Below are 13,755 nucleotides of genomic sequence, written 5' to 3' on the forward strand. Positions count from 1 at the left end.
TATTATTATTATTATTATTATTATTATTGTTGTTGTTGTTGTTATTATTATTATTATTTACTCAAACTTTATTCAAATTTATTCAAATCATATTTCCTCAAATAGTGGCCTCCTTTAAATTGATGCCCTGCCTTAATCACAACAGTCAACTTTTTTTCATGGAGGGTTTGAACATTTTTTAATGCCATGCCTCAATAAATCAAGTTTTTAGTCCACAAAGTGTTAACTTGTTAAGAATATATTTAAAGTTTATCCCTCAGAAAAGACAAAACGTCTACCTCAATACCTGAAATTGTTGCCTCTAGTTTTAATAGACACCATGCCTTAATTAATCAACTTTTCACAACTGCCTCAATTAGCAGTTTCTGCTTTAATTGATGCCACGCCTCAATAAATGAAGATTTTATTCCACGGAATGTGACATTTTTCACATCACTTACAAAAAATGTAATCACGACCTCCACACTAATTGACACCATACCTCACTTCAAGTACTGTGTTTGCAATGACTTACATGTGACTTGCAAAGTCTTTTGTGCGCTTTGTTTTTCAAAGCCATCATCGGCCTCGCAGATGTAAACTCCGCAGTGGCATTGAAGGTATGGGACAGCGTGTTGTTTTGGCCAACTGCGTTGCCATGGGAACTGGCCTCTTGGACGACGGCTTGCTGGACACTCTGGTCAAGGTGAGAATGAAGCAGATCGCTCTCCACCGAGCAGACCAGATCACCTTCCGTCAACTTGGCAGCCATGGACAGCACCGGCTCGGGTGGATCGCCTTAGGAAAAATATGGGATTTTTGAAGTACATTAAAGCAGCTATATGGAAGATTTAAAATTTCAAATCTCTACTGCCACCTGTGGCCGAAAACAAACTGCACACTCGTACACGCTGCGCACACTCGTACGTGCACGACCTCAATACTGAAGACTGGGCTCTTCATATCCAATTAAACTATGTTTTCAGAGGTAAGAAGTTTTATAATGTTATACAAAGCTGGCCACTTCACGGAATGAGACTCTCGATCCCCACTAAACAATTGATGTCCACGGGACGTGCAGATCATATTGCTTTAGTCAGTCGAAGTCCAGTCCTGTGCTGTACTCCAAAATGATGTGCAAATTACGTCAATTAATTGGACCTCATTCCGACGTCAATATGCAGTTACATATTGTAGTCACCCCGCTCAACAGACGTCAACCTGATTCAAGTCATTATTCGGTCACAAACCAATTTAAAAAAAAAAATTTTTTCGTGGCACTTGACATTTTCTTTCTCCTTCTTTTTTTTATTTTTTTTTAAAGCAGCCTTCCGCGGAGTAACAGCAGGTATCTGGGGCAGCGAAAATCTGTACTAGTTCAGTCTTCGCGACTACAGGAAACAACAACGACGAGACCGCGTATGACGTCACTTTCCGCAGATGAGGGCGGAAAATTCGAAGGATTCGGACCGGACGCTTCCTAAATACCACTCCCTACTGTTATCCTCTTTTAAAACACATCTTAAAACACATCTATATTCTTTGGCTTTTGGCGCACCATGTGACTTGTTCTTGGTGTTTTGTGGTGTGTATGAGTTTGATGTTTAGTCTACTTATTTGTGTATTTATTTATCTCTTTATTCACTACTTCTTATTTATTTACTGATGTAAAATGTATTTACTTGTAAAAAAAAAACAAAAAAAACAAAAAAAACAAACCTGTATTCGCACTTGCAAAATGTTTGCTTTGGTCTTGTTTACTGCAAAACTGATGTTTATGTTTATGTACAGCACTTTGTATACAGCAACGCCTGTTCTTAAAGCGTTTTATAAATAAAGTTGAGTTGAGTAAATAATATTGGCCAGAGGCTTGTAGGAGTACCCAGTGCGAACAGCTAAGATGTTGATTACTAATTACAATATGTTTTAGTCATAAATGGTCAAATAAATAGGCTATTGTTAAGATATTTTTGGGGGAAATCCTCCATATAGTAGCTTTAAAATGTTTTTTTATACATTTTATTCAGTAATATACAAATACTTGAACTATATTCAACTTGTTTTTGTATTGAACTTCCAATAATCTAAACACAGCATTCTGGTTTAATATCACGTTTGAGGAAGGAGAATAACAAAATCCACCCATTTATTATTCATCTCATTTTGTCATCAAATCTGCCCGTGCCATAAGCAGATCTCCATATTGAGCACCGAAACACGCTCAATCTGTATTATGCTGATGACCTTTTAAAGTCAGTTTTCACTTGATTATCAGCTCATATTTTTTTGAGAACAACACATTGTTTGCTATAAAAAGAAAAAAAAAACAGAATTGAGGGAACATATTCTATACGAGTACATGAGAAATTACAATAATTTGTCACATTGTATGGATATCCGGCATGGCATGATGTGCGTCATAATTAAGGCTTGTTGGCCGGCTTCATTTTGGTACACGTTTCTAGATCATGTTTTGAAAACACCATGCCTCTACCAATCACGGTCCATCTTCACAGTATTGTTCATGATGACTAAAACTTAACCACTGCCTCAAGTAAATACCCTTCCTGTCAGGTTTGACTCCACATTAATGTCAAATTCATCGCATTCTCTATTGATTCTTCACGTTAAATATAAAAGAAATTTTCATTTGTTTTTGTTTTGTATTTACTCAAAGAGTGGCCTCCACTCAAATAGATGCTGCTGCTCCTCAGTTTATCACTCCATACGTGTTAACACATTTGCTTAGTATTGAGACTTTGCAGTATTATTCACAAATGTAATCACCACAACTTCAAATAGTTGTCTCTGCTCTATTTGCTGCTATACCACCATTATTCATAACATTTAAAAAACAAGATTTTAGTTGATTTTTGCTCGCAAAGACTAAAAGTCTGATCGTCACAACCTCAGTCACCTCTGCTCTACAAGACGCCGTGCCTAGATAATTTTTTGGCTGCATTGGGTGTTAAATTATTTGCTACTCATAAAAGACTGAAAATTTCATCATCACCCTTTCAACTAGCCTTCCTTTGAATGAATGCCGTGCCTCACTTTACTGTGTAGTTAGCACAGTTGCTCTCTGTTTTCTCCCTCTGTCCTTCATCTCCCTGTCCACTGTAAAAATGGGGTAGTGATCTTTACTTGAAAAAGCAGAGTAAAGGTAGTTTCACTCAGAAATTCTAAGTCAATTCTATGAGTTTAACGAGAATTTCTGATGTGAAAAAAACTTTACTAGATTTCTTTTTTTTTTTTTTTATGTAACTGCTCACCCTAAGATGAAAACAAAAGTGGCCTCTCGTCATTAACTTCAAAGAGAGGATTTGTCAGTCATCTCTACCAGCAGACATATTGCAGCTGCTGACAAATGCTTAAAGAAAGCTTATTTGTGGTGGTCGACAGCTTCAGTGTTTTTTTTTGTTGTTGTTTTTTTTAAACCTTGACTCTGGTTTAAAAAAAAACAAAAAACAAAAAAAATGGCAAACTGGTCATTGGTCCATACCTAGGTCATTCAAGTCCACGCACCAATTTATTTTTCTGTCTTAAGGCGGCGTGGCTCAGTAGTATAGTGGTCGTCTTTCAACCCGAAGGTTGTGGGTTCGATCCCATGCCATTGTGACCACGTCGAAGTATCCTTGAGCAAGATACTGAATCTGCTCCTGATGCTGTGTCATCAGTAGGTGAAAGGGTAATTAAAATATAAAGTGCTTTGAGGGCCTTAAAAAATGTGGAAAAGCGCTATAATGAAGTGCCATTTGCCATTTAGGATACAGACATGAGTTTTGTGACTCACACAGGACATTGATGCCCAGCAGTTCACTGACTTCAACGTCATCCAACGTGTTGGTGGCGGTGCACCTGTAGCAAAAGGGGTTACTGAGCTGCACCTCGGGCAACAGCAGGTGTTCCATTTTAATTGGACAAAGTTTCAGACAACCTCTCATCTTGGCTGAACAGCATCCACGCATACTTCGTACAGCTCGGGGTTGCCGTTGGTGGTGCACTCCAACATGCCGGATGTGCCCGCTTTCACCTTGTTCATGGTGGATCCCTTGATGGAAACGCTGATTTTCCGTGGCTGGTCTGCAAAGTGTTTGACACAAGCAAGGCATCAAGATGATGCCGGCACGACTGGCAGATGGTGCTAAATGATGCTCCGACGCACGTTGCACATCAATGAAAAGCGGGGCCGAAGTGGCGGCGGTACTGGGCCGAGGGTTGCCTCTCTTCATCACAGCACATGACAGAATCAGCCTCTCGCCCTTTTTCAACGTGGTCTTGCAGGTACTGATGTTGTCATGATGGGGGGGTTGGAGGAAGGACCCAAATGCAGTCGAGCAACAAAACAGGGCAAAGCAGGAATGCAAGTAAAAAAGGGGATTTAATTAACAAAAAATGTAAACCAGGGACTATGGAAAAATTAACAAGATCAAAAACACACAAGGCATGGCATGGAAAACATGGGCTCACAGGGACAGTAACAGGAACGGGAACAATGACTCAACAAGAACTGAAAGAAAGCAAGGTAACAAAATACACATGGTAACGAGAAAACAACAGACACCTGGGCAAGATACAAGAGGCTTGGGGAGCTGATTGGTCAACACACTGGGAAGGGAAGACACACTCAGGTGGACGTGGTTAGACATAATGAGACAAGGGAAGAGACAAGGAATACATGACAAGCAAAAACACCAAAAGAAAACAAAATCCCACCCCCACAAAACTAAAACATGACAGATGTCAACAGTGAGAGGGTCTGAAGTGACATTTGCGTTAGGTATGCATGTCAACGGACCAGTGGCGCTCCTGCCATTAGGCGGATTAGGCAGATTCAATATTCAATATTTATTCATTTAGTCATTGTGCATATAACATGGTTATAAACAACGAGATATCTTTATGAGCAACAAATACTGGCGTAATATATCAAAGTGCAGATGTGCGTATAAGATGGTATCAGAGATCACAATAATAGCAAAACACACACACAAGAAAACAAGTAAATATTGACAGTCATTCATCATTGCCTGTGCAAAAGAACTAGAATGCAATAGGCCAGTCTATGAAATGGAAGATGGGGAAATATACAGAAGAGAGTGAAAAGTTGTGTTGGAGCTGCAGCAATGCAAGACCTAACCATAGTTATTACAGTGGTGGATTATGAAGATGGATGGGTAGCAGAGAGGGAGGGGGGTTGTTCATTCAGCAGCCTCACTGCCTGAGGGTAAAGACTATGGGCCAGTCTGGTGGCCCTGGCACGAATGGCCCTATATCTCCTTTTTTTTTTTTTTTTTAAAGAGCTCAGAATTGTTCATTCGGTAGTCTTACCGATTCAACGTCTTGTCATCATTGCTCTTTTTTTTTTTTTTTTTTTTTTTTGTGTGTGTATGTGTGCGTGCGTTTGCGTGCGTGCGTGCGTTTGCGTGTGTGCGTTTGCGTGCGTGCGCGTGCGTGCGTGTGCGTGCGTGCAAATACGTATAAATTTATACTCATTCATTCACCTAAAACCTTATAAATATCCCATTACCCTTCGCCTTAACCAGGTACTTCAGAATCTTGCCAGAGTCGTGAGGTTTAAATGGTCAGGAGACCAGAGAAAAGGTCAGAAAAAAAAAGAAATAAAGAGAAAAGAAAGGTAAATCAAAGTGAAATCCAGCACCGACCAAACACTTCCTGCCTTCCTCATGATTACAAAATCAAAGTCTTACGCCAACCCCGGAAGCCTCTAAATTCCAGCAAATTTAGCGAGATCTCAAGAGACCAGAGGAAAAACTAAAGAGAGGAAGGAGGGAAGGATCGATAAGGCAGAGTGAGATCCATAGAAGCCAGTACATCCAATCCATCAAAGTGAAGTCCAGCACCAACAAGACCCCTCCTGCGTGGTTACAAAACCAGAGTCTTATGCCAACCCCAGAAACCTCATACTTCTAATAAATTAAGATCTCAAGTGACCAGAGGAAAAACTAAAGAGAGGAAGGAGGGAAGGATAGATAAAGCAAAGTGAGAACCACAGACACCAGCACCAACTGATTCAAGGGGCTGTGGGAGGGAGAGGGTACTTCTGTTGAGTTTCAGTAGATGCTGGTGCGACGGATCTGGCATGCATAAGGACCACCACCAAAGAAAGAAGCCGTCAACCGCGGTCCAGCAAAGCGAGCACTCCCCCCCCGGAATCCCCAGGCCGCGGCAGCACCAAGGCCACCCCCAAGCCACCCGAGCGGACACCGGTCGGCGAGCCGACCCAGACACCTGGAACACCCCCGCCCCAGCCCCGGCCCACACCCCCGAGCCCAAGGCCGCAGAACGAGGCCCAGCGGGCCCCCACAGCGCCCCACCGGTCCCCAGCCCCCATCCCCCCACGACCCCCCCGCACCCCACCCAAACCCGCCATCCACCACGACCCAGGCCCCACCACCCCCGACCCCCAAACCCCCGAACACACCCCGACCCCCAGCACCCAACCCCCCACCCACCCATACCTCCACCCCCCCCCCCCCCCCCAAACAAGCCGCCCCCCCCCCGACGGCCGCCACCCCCCCCCGCGAACCCGGCCCCCCGCGAGAACCCCCCCCCCCCCCCCCCCCCCCGGAAACCGGCACCGGGCAGCAGCGCAGAGAGGGAAGATGTGCCCACCCCACCTCCAGCCGCGCGAGATTTGCACAGCGGCGGGAGGGGGGAAGCAGAGGAGGAAGCACCAGGGGAGAAGGCGGAACACCAGAACACCGAGCCCGGTGGGGAGAGGCCCCGGTCGTCACGCCAGAGTACTAGTGACACCTAACCCTGTTACTGAGTCCGCCAGCTCGCCGACTGGCGAGCTCTACCCTTACACCGTGAATGTGGCCCCACCCAGTGTATATACAAGTGTGTGCGTGTGGTGCATTAAAATTGGGAGCAGGTGAGTCGGAGTAGAGGGAAAAAATTTCCCCTACTCCGACACACCCGTATCCCCCCCCAAAAAATGAATATGTATATGTGTGGTGCATTAAAAAAGGGAATGGAGGGACAAAGTGGTGGGGCAGGGACACAAATGGGGGGGACCACAGCGCTGCCAGGCACTGCAGTCCATCCCCTCTGATGGCTCCCCGCCCCAACTCACCCCTCCCCTTGGACGTGAGGTGCATTAAAATTGGAGGGGAGTTGAAGGGTGAAGACGGTGTTTCCACCCTTCCCCACCCCACCAAGAAATGTGTTGTGTGCCCTATGTGTATATTTACAAAGTGTATAGTGCAAGCTAGTGAAGTGAGTAAGAGGAGCGACCAGCGGGGCCTCACCCAACCCGGCGGGTGTAGGTGGCACGCCCGCCCCCCAGCACCCCCACCCCACCCGCCCCCCACCTCATCCACCCGGCACCACAATGGGCGGACAGCCAGCGCAGCAGGGCTACCGGACAGCCCACCGGCCACCGGAGCCCGCCCGGGGCGCCAGGAGTTATACCGGAGTGGGGCAGGCCCCAAACCCTCGCCCGGCCCCCGGAGCCCGACGCCCGGGCCGGGGAGGGAGCCCCGGGCCCAGGGAGAGGGAGGGGGAGGGGCCGCAGGGCAGACAGGGAAGGGGGGGGGCGGGGAGAAGACGACAAGAAGGCGAAAGGGCGGCTGCAGGGCAGGAGGCGGGGGGGGGGGGGCGACAAGGGAAAAGGGACCGGGAGGCAGAGGAGGATGGGCGGGAGGAGGCGAGGAGGGAGAGGCGACGGGGGGGAGGAAGGGGGAGGGGAGAGGGAACCACGGGGCACACCGGAGGCCCACCCACCCCGAACCGCGCCGCCGGGCACGGAGCAGCGGACCGCGCCGGGACGGCACCGCCCCGGGCACCAGGGGAAGCACCCCAACACCGCACCCCACAGGGGGCCCAGGGAGCGGCCAAGACGCAACCGCCACCGAGCAGACAACGGGGGGGGGGGGGGGCAGAACCACCCCCGCCCGACCACAGGGGACGGCGTCAAGAAAATTGACTAATTAGCATGCAGTAACACCAAGTGTTGATGCTTAGTGCCCACTAGAAATAGATCTTAAGGAGTTATTGAGTATAGTGTCGTATAGTGTGGTATGCTCGAGCCCACTAGCAGCAACTAGGTTCCTGACTATATAAAAATAAAAACAATCAGATACAAAATACCAAATACAGAAGCAGCGAAAACAGAAGTTGTAACGATGTGGTGGCTCTCGTTAACAGGCAGAATCTTGGCAGGATTAAGTTGCCAAATTGAGATTAAAATATTCTATGTACATAGACCATATTTGTTTAAATCTTGATACTTGATTTTTATTTAAGGCAGAGATTTTTTCCATTGAGATATAATTTATTAGTAAGTTTAACCAGTGGTCGATATTTAGAGATTGTTTATTTTTCCAATTGACAAGGATTATTTTTTTAGCAATAGTAAGGGCTATAAATATAGATTGAGATTGTTTACATGGTAGCTCAGTTATTGTTAAGTCACCTAGTAAACACAATCTTGGAGATAAAGGAAGCCTACAGTTTAATATATCAGCGAGCTTTCCCAAGATTTTAGTCCAGAAATGCAGCACTGGAGTACATGACCATAAAGCATGAAGATAAGTATCGGCAGTGTTTTGTGAGCACTGGAGACAAATGTCGGAGTCAGAGAGTCCCATTTTTTTCATCATATATTGTGTAATATATGTTCTATGAAGTATCTTATATTGGATAAGTTGCAAATTTGTCTGTTTGGTCATTTTAAATACATTTTCACAGATTTGGGTCCAAAAGTCTGGTTCCGGAACTATAGACAAGTCTTTTTCCCATTTTAAAGTCGGTAAATACGTTTTATTTGTGTATAAAAATAACTTATATATTTTTGATATTTTCTTTATTGTTGTTGGAGAAAGCTTTATAATATCTTTAGCTAAGACAGGCAGTTGGAGCGTATCCTGAAGTGTTGGGATTTGTTTCTTAGCCATATTTTTAACTTGCAGATAATGTAAGAAATTTCCCTTTTTTATTTCATATTTCTGGACCAAGTTTGTATACGATATAAACTTATTATCTGAGAAAAGATGATGAAGGTGTGTAATTCCTTTCTGCTCCCATAGGCTTAAATATATCTATATCTCCTTCCAGAGGGTAACAGGCAGAAAAGGTGATGTGCAGGATGGTGCCGATCACGCAGGATGTTATGTACTTGCCTCGGACAGCGGGTGGTGTAGATGGTGTTGATCTCCGGGAGGCTAGTACCCATGATTCTCCCTGCTGTTTTCACCAACTTCTGGAGGGTCTGCTGCTCGGCTTTAGTACAGCTAGAAAACCATACTAGAAATTCGTATGTCAGTATGCTGCTGATTGCACACTGATAAAAGTTGATCATGAGCTGCTGGGGAATGTTAGCAGACTTAAGTTTCCTCAGGTAGAAGAGGCGTTGTTGGGCCTTTCCCACAACTGAATTGGTGTTCTTGTTCCAGGTCAAGTCCTCTGACACCATCTGTCAGGTTCATCAATACTGACACTTATATAATAATTTTACACAGACACAAAAAGGAGAGAAAGACACTGTAATACCTTTTAACACGCTAGCGAGGAGAGCAGAGGAGAACTGTGCCATACAGTTCAAACCTATGCTTCTAAAACAGTCCCTCTGCCCCCTCTCTTTTTATTTGAATCATCTGGCACACAAAATGAAAATAGGGAGGGGAAGCGAAAGAGATACTGATTATCTTCTCCATCCAGGTTCTTCTTTGACGTTCGATCATGACTTTGCAGAAACTCAATAAACATCACGTTTCATGCAAGGGCACTTTCGATTGCCAACGGATGCATAATTTCCAGATCTTCAAGAGCAGTTTTGCTCTCGCTAAAAACACTATATTTAATATGAATGATTATGAAAACTTAGCAAATGTATGATAAAACAATATAGTTAAATCAATCAAATCATCTTCTGCAAATCACACTTGTTAGATAATTATTCTTAATTCAACAATTATTCTATCACCATCACACCCAGGTATTTGAAATTACTAATCCTCTCCATGACCTCATTCCTGATGAGGAGTGGAGAAGGGATGGAACATCGTGATTTACGAAAATCCACAATTATTTCCTTAGTCTTTTTTATGTTAAGGGTCAAGTTATGATTTCCCCACCATGACACCAGGTGCTGTACCTCACTTCTGTAAGAAGACTCGTCGTTGCTAAAGGCAACTCGTGAGCAAAAGGGCGACAGGGAGAGGAGAAGTTTTTTTAATTTTTTTTTTATCCTTTATCAGTCACATAAACATTGAGCAAACGCCAAACCTCGATCCAGGATGACACAGTTGACATGGTTTGGAATCCTGCGTCCACTGGTCCACAAAATAACGTTTACAATTGAGTGTAAAAGTTTTGTTTTGATTAGTCAAGCCACACAGCACGGTCGAATTGTAGCAATACACAGTATGCGGTTAACAGACCCACACAGTCACACATATACACAACTTTGGAGATAAAATTATTTATCACTAAAGTACAGTTGCAGTACAATGTAAGTTGAATTCTCTTTTTGTATTGCCAAGCAGGGCCCTACATGATTTGGTACCGAAAATGTATATGGTAGCCCCCACTACCATGTGATAATAATAATAATAATAAATCTGCCATAAATAAAAGCATGAGCTTACTTTTACTTGTGTAAGACATTTATCTGTGCAGCGAGTGACCCAGTTGTGCATAAGTTTCTATGAAAAATATGTATTATATCGTCAATGTTAGTTTTAAAACATATCTTTCTACTTTTTGAAGCACACAATTTCTGAGCAATGTTAATATTGATTTAATATCTAAAATTTCATTTAAATTTAATTCAAAATTTATAAAATGACATGTTGTATGACAGTAGTGTTTAAGAAAGACATAATTTTGTTCACAAAAGTTCTCTGTTGAGAAGACATTTGTATTTGTTTAAAAAAAATGCACTAAATTACTCACTCTGAAGAAGACCAGTTTTAATGTTTTTTTCAGTGATGGTATGAAAATAAACTATTTTGTCATTGAAAAAACATCAGTTTATGTCTTCAGTAGATTTATCGTGATTATCGTGGACTTATTTCCTGACCAATATATCGATAATCGCAGTATAGTCATATCGCGAGATAATCGTTATCGTGAGCCTCGTATCGCGTATCGTATCGTATCGTATCGTATGGTACCCAGAGGTTCCCACCCCTAGCTGTGATAGTTACAAAATGAAATGGAGCTCAGCTAAAGCTCCTGAATGTTGGGCCACTCTCCCGAACTTCCAAACTACACTAGAAATGAGTAATGGCAAACTAACACACGAGAGCGGAGGCTCGCTAACAAAACGAAGGGAGAAAAGAACACATACAAATAGCCAGACCACGACTGAAGACAACCAGGTAAAATAACCGGTCATTTCACTGAGAAAAAGAATTCCAACTTTGTAAGAGGAGATCAGGGCTAAACTAATGCATTTGAGTCGTCACAACGAGTAGGTCTTACCAGCGAGTCAACAACGGATGGACATCTATCTTTTTTTTTTTACCATTTCCAAAGCATGAGCTTACTTTTACTTGTGTAAGACATTTATCTGTCCAGCGAGTGACCCAGTTTTGCATAAGTTTCTATGAAAAATATGTATTATATCGTCAATGTTAGTTTTAAAACATATCTTTCTACTTTTTGAACTACACAATTTCTGAGCAATGTTAATATTGATTTAATATCTAAAATTTCATTTAAATTTCATTCAAAATTTATCAAATGAAACAATTGACTATGTAACTGACTGGCATGTTGTATGACAGTAGTGTTTAAGAAAGACACAAATTTGTTCACAGAAAGAAATTGTTCCATTTTTGCCGGTTAGTGCGGTGCAAAGGCGACGCAAACCTTTAGTGAATAGGCCCCTAAGTTTTTGTAAGGCTATTGATTTTTTAATTTCTTTTCAGACCCATTAATGGCGTTCACTCAACCAGAAAAGGCGTTTTGTGTGCTTGAATTTGCAAAAATTGAATCATGGACTGTTGTTCAACGTGCATTTCGCAGAAAATTTGGAAAGGAGCCACCAGAGAGGAAGTCCATAGTGAGATGGCATGGTAAATTCATAACGGTTATTCAAGAGACGTGGAGGAGCTGAAGGCAGGAATAACAGAAGCTGTTGCAACCATTGACAATGCAATGCTGGGACGCGTTAGGCAAGAATTTGACTATCGGCTTTATGTGTGTCATGTGACCAATGCTGCTCACATTGAATATCTTTGAACATTCCATGTAAAACGAAAGTTATGAATGTAACTACGGTTCTATGAGTCCCGAACAACCGCCAGGTGGCGGTGCTGTAACCAGCACGAAATTCCCCTTGTCGCGACAGAGTCATCAAGTAAGAATTACAAAAATGCTCGTACTTGGTTCCGGCTGATGTCGCACCGTATATAAAAGGGAACGTCGGACGAAATAGAAATGGAGATTACAAGCTTTCTGAATTAACCAGATGCGTTTTTATATCCTTAATAGTTTCTGAGATATTCAATGTCAAAATGTGCCCAAGACATTTGGAACACCCTGTATTTGATTGTTTGCCCAACATCCGGATCGAGGTCAGGAAGTAGTCATTCAACATGTTTGCAACCATTAAGCTGTCCTTTCCATATCATTTATTTATAATTTATTATTTCAAAAAAGAAGGCAGCTTTGGCTCTCCTGGGGCTGGCCTATGACTTTATTTCTGAGGCTCTTGTAGATCAGTCCCTAGCTTTGATTGGAAGTACTTTACTTTCTCAGAGCTGCCTTTTTATCCTTCATTAGAAGCCAAAACCTCTCATTACGCCATGGTAAGGTTATTTTGCTTTTGAATTCCGCTGCTGGGTTCCAGTGAAATTGGAAAGGATTCGAGTTCTTGCATTTTATAGTACACTTCAGGCCTGCTGTGTGTCTTGGCCACGAACTAGGTTATTTTGGATAGTAGTTTTTAGGTAAGACTTTATAATGAGTACACACTATTATACAACTGTTAAGCATTAGGTAAAAGTGAGTTAATCATTTATAAAGCATGTTTCTGAAATCAATAATCATTAGTATGTGGTTAAACAGTCATAAATGTTTTATCCATTGTTAATAAGTTCATCTATAATAAGCTTAATGACTGCATTTTCATACTTTATAAATGATGGCTTCTGCATTTCAAGATTATGTATTGCATCATTTACTGAGCAGCTATTGGAATCGTCAATAGTTTTTTTCTGCAGCATTATAAACCATTCATTTAAAAAAAAAAAAAGTTGGATGCTCCCCTTTTTTTTTTTTTTTTTTTTTTTTTTTTTTTTAATTCAGAACACCCTCCTCGTTCATTTTTGCGAGTGAATGTTGCAAATAGGTGTATTACCACGAACACAGTTTGGGAATATTGACAGTGTGTTTGAGTGAGGTCAACTAACAAAATGTATAGTTGTGCCCTAGTAAAACAATATGACCATTGTCTGATCCTGCTTACCTGGCCAACTCTCCGTTACAAAGGGTTAAGGCCCCCCTTTTATCTCCAACCGTAGTAACACGGGATTTACAGAGATGACGGGGACGCTTCAAGCTGGCGTCGAAAAGGATTCGTTTAGGTTCTCACCGCCCCAGTTTTAGAGTGTCAGCCCCGGCTTCCATTAGACTACACCCTTAACGAGTAACCTTTGATGATTTAAGGATATAAAATCTAATCACACTCTTTTTACAGCGGCTCCTTTCCTTATGATCGGTTGCACTTAGAATGACCTAAATATGTTTTACTGTCCTTGTTAGAACCGTAAGGGCTTGTTTTATTTGTTTATGTAAGCCGAA

General features: G+C 42.6%; 1 long non-coding RNA gene across 1 annotated transcript; it reads right to left on the bottom strand.

The window, feature by feature from the left end:
• Nucleotides 1-660: 660 nt before the first annotated feature.
• LOC144031382 (uncharacterized) lies at nt 661-4,271 on the bottom strand. Its single transcript, XR_013287517.1, has 4 exons — nt 4,145-4,271; nt 3,917-4,062; nt 3,773-3,837; nt 661-777 (listed from the first exon to the last, which is right to left on the bottom strand). It is a non-coding gene; the product is annotated as an uncharacterized LOC144031382 (long non-coding RNA).
• Nucleotides 4,272-13,755: the final 9,484 nt, after the last annotated feature.

Source organism: Festucalex cinctus, chromosome 12, assembly GCF_051991245.1.
Source record: "Festucalex cinctus isolate MCC-2025b chromosome 12, RoL_Fcin_1.0, whole genome shotgun sequence".
Lineage (NCBI taxonomy): Eukaryota > Metazoa > Chordata > Actinopteri > Syngnathiformes > Syngnathidae > Festucalex > Festucalex cinctus.